Consider the following 11,691-nt stretch of genomic DNA (forward strand, 5'->3'; position numbering starts at 1 on the left):
ACTGAGGGTGGGGAGTTCATGTAAAAAACAAGGTCAGCCTTGGTAGGTATATGTAAAACCACCGAAACGCTCATAAACGACGTCTTTATCCTCAAACGGCATTCTGATAATGCCTAGGGCAAAAGGAGGCCTTGTGATGTTACCCCTCTCCGGCGCGTGCTGACTGTGCTGTTTGAGGCTACGACACAGATGATATTACACGTTTACCCGCGTAAAAAGACAGCCCGAGCACAGCTGCGTGTTGCCCAGAGCAAAAGCCCCTTAGGCGAGAGCGCCTCTGCGTTGCCCTGGGCGCTCATCCTGCCGCTGTGATACGATAACTGCGCCTTGTCAGGAAGCATTACGCCTTTAAGACACGCCTGCGAGGCAGCGCCGGCAGGCTAAGTTAGCGCTGGCTAATAAATAAGCTATAGGCTGTGTGCAGAGGCCTGAAATTTGCATGTCCATTAAGACTCCTTAAAGGGCCGGCGTGCTCTCAGTATGTTAACTGACTGTCTGCCCGCATGACTTTGTGCACGTGTATCAAACATAAAATTGTGTACGTACTGGGCTCGAAAGTTCTGAATAGCAATAATTAATATACTACTGACTTTTATTGAAATATGCCTTTTTATTCTTTTAGAAATACTAACTGTTGTATTATTCTCTTCCTTTAGTATATTTTAAAATTAAAGTATTTATAATAATTCTATTGTAGGCCTACATAATTAATATATTATAATTATACTTTTTAGCATTGTAACATTGTTATTATATAAATGTAGCATTATTACATTGCTATATTAACATACAGTGATTGATCTTTTGCTGAAAACACTTCATGTTTTATTGCATCAGTTCGCCTCCGCATTTTCGTGTAGCGTAATTGATAAAATAGACCTATCAATAGTTTTCTCGATGGACACACCACTGCACGTCAGCCCAGAGGGCAGTACCGAGCTTCAGGGTCCTGAAGCAGGAATATAAATGGTCTCCTTTAATGCGGGGTGGCTTGATTTGACCCGCTGCCTGGGTTACTGATTCCTCAGCGCACAGCGCCCCCTAAGAGTGACAGAGGATCTAGATTCGGGCAATATGATGCTGGGATGGCGGAGCCACTGGTTGTACTGGGGCTGTTACTTACAGGACCGGGTCGATTTCCTCGTTAATGTACTAATGACCTGCGAAATGAAACTTGAGGCAGTCGATTGGCCGTCCTCTGCGGTGCCTGAAACGGCTCTTCACACGCCATTAGCTTAGCAGAGCTTCCCCCGCTGAGGGTTTGGGTCTCCCTGGGTCTATCTTTCCACTCCAGTGACACGGAGAATCACCAGGGAGACCCCGTGCAGTAGTGGGCCGAGGCGGAGTGTACAGGCTTAGCTACAGCTGTGTTAATGGTTCTGTGTGTGCGTGTGTGTGTGTGTGTGTGTGTGTGTGTGTGTGTGGATTACATTTATATTACATTGTGGGAACCAAATGTTCACCACAATGTAATAAAACCCCTTATTTTGACATTTTGACGTTTTTTTCAGGTCCCCACAAACATCTGTGAATGCAATCAAAAAACTAAAAAGTCTCGTATTTTATTTGGTTACTTATAGTTAAGGTCAGGGCTGGGTGGGGGTTAAAGTTGTCAAGCTGGGATTTTTATCCATAGAAATGAGTGGAGAGTCCCCACAAAGATATAAGTACAAACCTGTGTCTGTGTGTGCGTGTGTGTGTGTGTGTGTGTGTGTGTGTGTGTGTGTGTGTGTGAAAGGACATTCCTGTGAGCAGCATCGTCAGAGAAATGATTGTTCAGTGCAAACTGAACAGTGGCTGATCCGGGAGCAGCAGGAGACTGCAGGCGGCAGCTTGATGAGTGAGATCCGTTTGCAGCAGGAGTAGATGGTCGGATTATGGAAAGGCCGTCACAGCAGCGAGGGTGTCCCTCACAAACGTGAGCCTTCACTGTCTCCCCTCACACTGCAGGAAAACTGCAGCGTGTTTGCATTCATCATCTATTAGCCTCCCTATAAATAAGGCACAGAGCAGAAATGTAAATAAATGGCAGGATAAGGATAATAATTAAAGGGTATAAAACACTCAGCATAATACTGTTTGATTAAATGGTATAAGATACTCAGCATAATACTGTTTGATTAAATGGTATAAGATACCCAGCATAATAATGTTTGATTAAATGGTATAAGATACCCAGCATAATAATACATTTAATCAAAGATGCCCAGTATAATATGTTTGGTTAAATGTTGTAGTTGGAGTCTCTAAAATATGTATTTTCCTCTTTAAAAATATTTTTCGCAACATAAGATGCTAAATCAATTGAGATCATTATTGAGCTGGAACCAAACCCAGCTGTTAAGGATCTACTTTTCTGACTGGGTCGTGTCTGTTTAATTAAGTTCAGTTTGTTTGTGGATGAGTTACTCCTGAGGATGTAATATTGGGACATTGTAAAAAAAGAAAAATCACACAGCTGGTCTGTAAAAGCTTTTCTGCATTTTAACTTGAGAAATAAAAGACCTGGCTGCATCCAGGGGCTTTTCGGTATAATATTTCCTGCATCAAAGCAATAAACTCTGCATTTCACTTTAAATTCATGAAATGATCTGTTTGTAAGTAGGCAGACAATCAGAAAGGTTTTTTAAGTCCCAGAAATATTAATATTTAATGAAATGCACATTTGTCCATTTGTTTTGAGACACGTCCAAATCTGCAAAATACCAGGACCACAAATGTTTAGATTGGCTTCTTTATTCATTTGTTTTCTTTTCATTTGTTCTGTTGAGCCTTTTTAGCATTTCCAAACCCTCCTTTCACAAAGTCTGTGCAAAACTCATTTTGCAAATGTGTGGAAGTGCAGGGTAATGAAGGGAATGTCCGCGTGTGCGGGCAGAAACGCTTTCGTTTTATTTAATCTGGAAGGAAAAAAGTGAATAGTTTTTTGTTTTACATCAGCAGCTAGCTGTGCTTTATTTTCCAGTCCACACATTAGTTTATCAATTTTTTATGTGGTGAAATAAGTAAGTGTAAGCGGACGATGCTCTTTTATTGTTGTGCTGCAATTCAGAATAAAGTTCCACTGAAACCCGTTGAGGCCCTGATTACTGGACTTGTAACAATGGATCGCAGAACTGAGGGGGGGGGGGGGGGGGGGGGGGGCACCACGGTCATTAACAATGCTGTGATCAACAAATATAACAACAAACACTACAACTAAATTGTTGCAAACCGATAAAACTAAATTCAATTATATTATAACAGAATTATATTTCTGTGTTTTCCAAGCACAAATGTGATTTTTCAAGCGAGGCAAATGATATTGGTAATTCAGTGAATGCTGCAATTTGAAATATACCAATCAGCTGTATTTTTGAACTATATATTTAACTGCATATTTAACTTATCTTTATATTTAACTGTATATTTAATTTGTCTTCGGCAGCAATAGCAAATATCAGATAAGCAGCCCCAACAGCCTGGAAAAATGAGGCGGAAGGTGAGTCTTTCAAAAGCCGTCAAGACAACGTGGTTTCATGCCCCCATGTTCAGATGCATGTTTATAAGCAAAACTCTATAATAGTAAATATAGTTCATAATGATTCCGCAGTTCCTTGTACAGCAGAAACCTGGAAAATATCTCATCCCTGCTTGTAATTAGACGTGAGGGTCCGGCAGGGAGCCCAGTCACGCCGTTACCGATAAGCTGAAACGCGCGTTTGCTGTTTGTGTTTCAGTGACCAGCGAGAGAACATTTATAAGGCGGTCGATTCACTGCCGGCCCAGAAGACGTTCCTGCGTCTCGCTCGCCAAGCCCATTTCATTATACCGAACGGGCTGAAAAACACTGGGAAGGGTCAAGTCAATTCACCATAAGGAGGATTTAGAGATTCGAAAGCGTTACTGTTATTTGTATTTGCATGTGGAGACTTATGATAAAGAGCAATAAACAGCAAATAAGAGAATATTTGTACAATAACATAGGCAGTATACAAAATACAGTATACTGCGTATACTAGTACACAAAGAATAGCATGAAAGAGGGACAAACAGATGCTAAGGTTGAGGCGGCGGCGGTGAATAAATGACAAGGTCTGGCCTTTGCAAATACGGTGTCCGGTCTCCATTCTGTAAACACACGAGATGCCATTCGCTCATCCCGTCGTACGGTGTCCCTCGCCGCCTTCGTCCCCAAGTCACTTCTGCTGAAGCCCTGACGAGCCCCAGAACAGGAAGTGACCGTCGTGTGGAGGACAAAGAGCCCTGACCCCTGCAGACTGGCGCAGGGATGCTGGCGGTCTGCCGCTGGTGGCTCTGCTGGCCGCTTCCCTTAATCGAATTATTTTATCTTCCTGTCAGGAAGCATGGGAGCGCGCTCCGTGCTGGAGAAAGCCTCGCCGCGTTGCTCTGTGCGGACGTTCGCGGTAAACGCGCATTATTTGTAATCGTCCTGATGTTAGCTGTCAGATGCCTTTATTTACGCAGCTTGCCTGAGAGGCAGGGGGCTCATAAGTGGCTGGGGGGGGTAGGAGGTTGGAGCCACGGTGTGGGGCTCAGAGGAGACTTTAAAAAAAAGGGACTGACACAGGAAATGGCCACATATGGGCCAGATTTATCGCTCCTGCGACTTCCTGTTCAAATCTCATTATACGTGAGCCCCTGAACGTCCCTGTGACAGGGGCTACATTCAGTTTCTGGGCTGGCTCCACTCAAATTAACATCCCGGCCCGTGCAGACGCAGTAAACGAGTTAACGGTGCGGAGAAATAACACGGATACTGTCTTCTGGAACCAGATGAACCATAGCAGCTATCAGATAGGACCCCCCCCCCCCCCCCTTGCTGGAGATGTGGACTGATGCTTGATAGGCCTCTAATTCACTTTTATGTAAAAGTGTTAGTTATCAATCAAGAGGCAAAAATTATTAGGCCGTTAATTTTAATGTCGTTTGCCATGATGGATACCAATCTTTTTGGTGTTATTTCAAAGATACGTCAGTGGAACAAACCAAACCTAAGATCCAGTTATGCTCTGTGCTGTGGACAGGCTGCACCATCAAAGCATATTAAGCCCAGTCAGTTTTTAAACTGTTTAAACTTTATGCTCCTTTTGTCCATTGGTCTTTATTTATTATTGCATTTTCTATTGCATGGCTTGCATTTCCTGCGCAATGTATTTTGGTTTCAGTCACGCTTGAACTGCGACGCCACACAGTTTTAACCCTGAATGGTGATGTTTTCAGGCTGACGAGTTTGAGGTACGACCGCCGTCCCCGGCTCCCCTGCTACAATCTTCCGGAAGCTTCCGGAAGCTCGCAGTGAGCTTGTTGCCATGCAGCGTTGCAGCGATGGGCAACCCCAGGGATCCCGTAACAGCTGGAGATGATGCTGGACAATCGAATTCCCGGTGCTGTCCTGTGAAAGAATATTTAGATTCTCTTTCCAAATTGGTGGACATTTCACTGCCTGCAGCGGCATTTAATGATAATGTTTAAGTATAGAAGAAAGTGTTTAATTATACCATTAAAGCTCAATTCCAGAGGAGCCTCAAACATGGTATTGATTATTATGAAGCCTTTGGGTGTGTGCATGCTTGGGGGGTACATTTAGGGCACAGTTTCTGACAAGAGCCCCTGCATCCGTACCGCCCGCGTCCCAGACCTCTGTAATTGCATTTCGTCCTCGGATCTGTCGAACCTTATTTCCACAACTGTGCTTAATAGCCTCGCAAATGATCCTAAGCTGCTCCTGATTGTACTTCGCATTCCACAATCATTGTTAAATAAGTGACTTGTAAAGTACGAGCAGTTTGGCACCTCGCCTCATTGGCCACCTAATCCCCCCCCCCGTTGGACACGTCGCCGTCTTCACCCCCCCCTTCCCTCCCCCGCCGTAATGGACTTTGCCGGAGTGTGATGATGTTTCCTGCATTCACGCTGAGTTCCCCCACTGCTGTGCTCAGCTGTGTTGTAAACAACCCCAATAGAGCTCTGTGTGCGGTGGCTATTTTGGTGTAAGTGACATGCAGAATGGCTCTGTCTACCTACACTGAGCAGATTACACGTTCATTAGGGGTCCCGGCAATTCCCAAGGGTTTTTCCTCCTAATGTTGTGGATTTTTCTTGTTTTATCTGTCAAAAGAATAACAGGTACTAAGAACAAGACAACACCAGTGTAAAACTAAGCTAATAAAGGCAATATAGATGTTGCCATTCTTATTGCTAACTAGTTCACTTAACTTTTTTAATCGGGAAAAAAAAAACAAACCTTATGTGTTTCCGTCCTCCAGTCGGCCGTAATATCTGATGAAGGAACGAACCTTGCAGGTATGTTGGTCTAGTAGGGGGACAGATTGAATTTCCCCCATGAGTTAATATCCCGGACATTTTTCAGCCGTGGGGCAGGTGTGTTTGCCGCGGTGGGACTCGCCTTGGCCGACGTGGCCCGGATGGAGCGTCATGACGGACGTCAGCAGCCCTCGGCCTGGCACGGTGGCCTGGCACGGGGCCGCGGTGACCGCAGGGCCATCGCCGCATACCTGCATGTTCCGCGTCGGTAATTGCGAAGGCCCCATCCTGCATGCTGCACCAAAATCCTGCTTTTATGGTTTAGTACGCAAGTGACTGACAAACTGTTTCACTGAAAACAGGCTTAAATGCTTAAACTGCAGCAGATATAAAGAATATCGTACATCAGTATCACTGTTGTCACCTTTATTTATATGCATTTTTTCATATGAATAAAAAACAATCAGCCACATTTCACATGATGGGTTGAGTGGCTTCGATTTACTCCGTTAAAATCCCAAACCTTCAAACCAGCAGCTCCCTCTTTAAGACATACACGATACCGGAGACTTTTTAACCTCTAGTTACACTTTACTCCCGCAATTCTGGAGCTGTAGCACCTAGCTGTAACCATTAGCATTGTTCTGCTCTGAACCGTTCGCCAGTACCTGTTAGCATGTCTGATACTAATCAACTGCAGAGATGGGAGGACAATCCTTATTATTTTGGTAGAATTAAGGCCCAGACTGAGGCAGCTAGACACCCCCCCCCCACTTCCCAGCATGCCCACCTCTTTATCTTACCCCTGTGCTCGGAGCCCACAGGTGACAGGTATGTTGCAAGGTGCAAATTGGATAATGACGGAACAATGACAAATCCCTGTTGTTTGCAATAACGAGGCAATCCCATTCTTTAATATCGGGGCCCCTGTGTAACCATGTTTGGACATCACCTCGGTTTACTGAAGACCCCACTGGGACTGACAATAAAACCTCACAATCATCTCACAGAGGGGTCAGGTGATCCCCATCACCATGGCAACAGGCCCAAGAATCTAATATTCCTTCCATCCCTTCTAGGACCCAATAAGATCTAGATTGTATAAGCAGGCCATCACTGCCTGGACAACTCGAATCAATTAGCGCTAATTTGAACAATGCGGTGATGTATCGTCATTCCTCTCATTTCGTAGAGGCCGAGAAATCGCTATAATTCACCTCAAATGAGGTTGTCCGAGGACCCGGAGTATTAATTGGGTATCCATATTAAATGGGAAATGAGAGAGACAGTGAGAGACGAGTGGATGAGTGACTCTCCTGGCTGCTATTGACCTATGAGAAAGAGACGGTGCCCTTTTCCTTTGCATTTTATCTATTACAGTTTGCTCTATTGCCCGTCAATGTGATTGATTTCAAAAAATTCATTTGCTGACCTTTCACCTGGAAGCAGATTAAACAATTTCATCCCATAGTACCGTTAATGGGCGCCCGGAAATTTTATGGCGATTTCCGGAAAAGGCCAGGGAGATTAGGTTTTAAGATAACAGATTTATTGCTCTGTTGCAACACATTGTAAAAAGATTAAAGCACCTGGAGAAAGGTTCGAGGACAGACATTTGGTCGGAGGCTAAATGGAAAGTTTGAGACGACGAAAGTCCACTTTTGCTAAATTATTCAAAGTAGCTGTAAAGGAGAAAGGGGCGGCGAGCTGGAAGGGCTTGGCTTTCAATGACGATGTCTGCTACGAAAATAATCCAGCTTGGGGGGGTTCAAGCATAAAACGGGAGTGGTAACACTGAGGGTGGTCCCTTTGTGGGAATGCAAGAAATGAAGGATAAGAAAATGAGCACGCTAGCTTTGTCTAAGGGGACGTGCATTTTTGAAGAAGCACGGTCAGACAGTCCCTGAAGCAAATGGAGGTTTTGGGCCTTGGCTTAAGAGATATCATTACCAATCAAGGGACTGGTACCGGTGACATTCTGTTACACACACACACACAAACACACATACATATATCCATAAGTGTGTGTGGGGTCCTGGTATACCTTACCTATTGAGGACCAAATGTCCCCACAATGTGATACCTGTTTTTTTTTTACCTTATAGGGACCAGTTTCCTGTCACCCATATGGGGAAACTCTGTTTTCTAGAAATCTGTGACCGCAATGAAAAAGCTAAAAATGCAAAAAGTCTCGTATTTTGTTTGGTTACTTATGCTTAAGGTGAGGGCTGGGTTGGGGTTAAGGTCACCATGTTAGCATTATGGTTTTGCCCATAGAAATGAATGGAGAGTCCCCACAAAGGCATGATTACAAGTCTGTGTGTGTGTGTGTGTGTGTGTGTGTGTGTGTGTGTGTAAATACTCAGTCTAACAATCTTACACAACACAGATGGCATGTTTGAATATTCATCCGCCGTCATGATGCGTCCATACAGGGACGTTTGGCAGCCGACTGGCCGCAGCTCCAAATGCACACCTGCATGTGGGCGTCGCATGCTGCCCACTCCCCGCACCCCCTGCTCGTTAGCGGCACCACTGTTTAAATGCCTCTAATTGGCACCGGGAGGGAGTCGCCTGTCGCCAGCTAATGTGATTCACCCCCCAGGCCTGGCAGCCGGTGCAAGCCTTTGACACCTGCACGCTTTCCGCGTTTGGACGAGTCGGGTCCGGCTCGCGCTCCAGGCACCCCTGAGCTCACTTCCTGATTTAATTCATGCCCAGGCACATGCCTCAGATGGGATGGGGAGCGCCCCCTTCAGGCGTGGCCCATGGCCATCTTCACAGACACACAAGTAAAATCGATGGGCCTTGCTGAAGGGGAAATAGGCTTCATGTGTTTCTGGGAGACCGGAGCCACTGATCTGAGTGCATTCGCGTCCGGCCACATGAAACGGGAGGTGTCTCAGAGCGGGCGCTTTTAGAGCCGGCCCCCCCTGGGCCCCCAGAGGCCCCCAAGCCCTCTGTTGCAGGCCTTTCTAGTGGAGATGAGCTCGCAAGTAACTGCTGTATTCTCTCTGCACCCTCAGGAAGCTCCATAAATGCCCACCTGCGCAGCCACTTTTGCCGTCACTCAGTTGGGCAGGTGAGTCACATGCCGGATCTGTACCCGCAAAGCCTGGCACCTCTCAGGAGACAGAACCTTCCAGATCTGTTGGGTGCTCGCTTCGGCCTGCCCGCCGCTAGTTCACAGCTACGCTAACCACGTAAACCTTTATCGCTCCGCCTCTCCGAACTGCGAAACTGCGGCACTCTTACAGAGATGCGTCAGGGTATAAAACTCTGAACCATTTCAGGATCATACAGCTCAGGCTTGTACACAGCAGCACCAAGCGGATGGCCGTCTACACCACCATGTTGCATGAATAGTGAAAGTGTTTAAGTTAATGGAGTAAAGGTGCCGAATTAAAGATTCCTCGGGAGTAGTGGAAAATATCACCGTGGCAACGTTTGCATCCCCCACTGCTCATATCTCATAACGGCTTTTCATGCATACCCCACAGTCAGAGTGTTAGAGCCAATAAATGATCTCTGGGTGTAAATTTAGCTCCAGGCTAAATCTGTCTGGCTCACTGTAGCTTCATGCTAACTTGACCTTAAACCAGCCACACCTCCCGGCACCATGTGCAGATGCCTTTTTTTTTAGCTTTTTTTTGAGCTGTTTGTGCAAACTGCACACACGTGTGACCCAGGCGGAGACTCGAACCCGGGTCCCAGAGGTGTGAGGCAACAGTGCTAACCACTGCACCACCATGTCGCCCCTACACTGGCATTGCGATTTAAAAATTACTATATGAATATTGGCAGTGATGTTTATCATAAACAATCAAGAATTTTACAAATATGAAACACTGGATGTAAGAGCAACAGTTGAATATAATTCTCCATTCCCTAAAAATTGGAAGAGCTTCCACAATTTTGGCCACTAGTATACAAGCGTACATGTCACATGCAGGATTGTGGGTGCCCATGTTGAAAAGTGATTCTCCTTAGACAGACAGATAGATAGATAGATAGATAGATAGATAGATAGATAGATAGATAGATAGATAGATAGATAGATAGATAGATAGATAGATAGATATTAAAGTTATTATTTAATATTACACACACATTTAGACAGTAAAAAGACATTTTGACATTAATTAATAAACAACAATAAACAGTAACACTAGAATGTCAGAGAAAGTATTGCATGGAATTCCATAGTAAGTAAACAGAAATATACAGTATTCAGTACAGTGGGTTGTACAGTGAACAAATGAATGTTGTGTGATCGTGTAGAGTCCAGATTTGATTTCCTGTACTGTATATCTGCTTGTGACGGGGGCCTTCTCCTGTTATAAACCCAGCTGGCGGAAAATATCTGTTGGATAAACAAAATGTACATTTAAGGCTGTAAAATCAGAAGGAGTCCAGTGAACAGAGACGTTGACGTAACAGTTTTTTCGATTAATGATGGTACCCTCACATTATGGTTATTATTACCTTTTTGTTCCTGTTCAATTATCCCCCCCCGACGCTTGGCGAGTGAGATCTCAGTATGGATTCCATTTCCAGCTCCCCCAAAAGTCCCTTACCAGGATCTCTTAAGTAACCCCTGGCATTTCCATTCTTCTTATCTGCAAGGAAAGGTTAATGACTGAAAATTAATAGCGGGGTTTAGATAAATCCTTTACAGTTATTCTTCTGGTAAAACCAGTTTGATGTAACCCTGTCATATACAGGCCCTGTGGATTGAGGTAACGTGCTGCATGGACGCTTGTGTGTAATGGGGCCGCCTGCTCTCCACCCCGATCCACGCAACGTCTCCCTGCACATCTACGCCCTGCGTCCTCTTACGCGTGACACTGCACTCTCAGCCTGGCCAGATGATAGCATCTCTGTTCCTGGCCCTTGCAGATTTCCGTAGAACAGAAGTACCCCTGCAAATACGAAACAGGCCCACTCAAAATTCAATTAGCGGGGAAAGAAAAGCAAGCAGCACAGTTTGCTTCATATTCTCAAAAACCTGGTTTTACCCACGTTTCCCCTTTATCTGTATTTAAGGTCACTTTGTAGGCAAATGTTGGATGCTGCTTCGAACTGTGACAGGAGTTTACGGTAACATATAAACGAAGACTAAGACTTTCTTTAATTAAGGAATAATATGAATTCATTCTATTACTACTATGTGGAAGTCCATTTTGGCCAGAAATGTCGGCGAGAGGCAGTATATTTAAATCCTCTGTAGCATGTATGCGTGTGAGGCTATCAGTGAGCAAATGAGGCTATCGATTTGTGTGTGAGGCTATTGATGAGCATGTAAAGCTATTGATATATATGTGGGGGTATCAACGAGCATTTGAGGCAATCAATGTGCGTGTGAGGCTATTAATGAGTGTTTGAGGCTATCAATGTGCATGTGAGGCTATCAGTGTGCATGTG

General features: G+C 44.9%; 1 long non-coding RNA gene across 1 annotated transcript in view; it reads left to right on the forward strand.

Annotated features, from left to right (window-relative positions):
• LOC125715219 (uncharacterized) overlaps positions 1–9,332 on the forward strand; it is a 24,656-nt gene extending 15,324 nt beyond the window's left edge. The window contains exon 3 of the long non-coding RNA XR_007383969.1: positions 9,294–9,332. This is a non-coding gene — a long non-coding RNA (uncharacterized LOC125715219). The remainder of the gene's footprint in view (positions 1–9,293) is intronic.
• The last annotated feature ends 2,359 nt before the right edge of the window (positions 9,333–11,691 follow it).

Source organism: Brienomyrus brachyistius, chromosome 19, assembly GCF_023856365.1.
Source record: "Brienomyrus brachyistius isolate T26 chromosome 19, BBRACH_0.4, whole genome shotgun sequence".
NCBI classification, from domain to species: Eukaryota; Metazoa; Chordata; class Actinopteri; order Osteoglossiformes; family Mormyridae; genus Brienomyrus; species Brienomyrus brachyistius.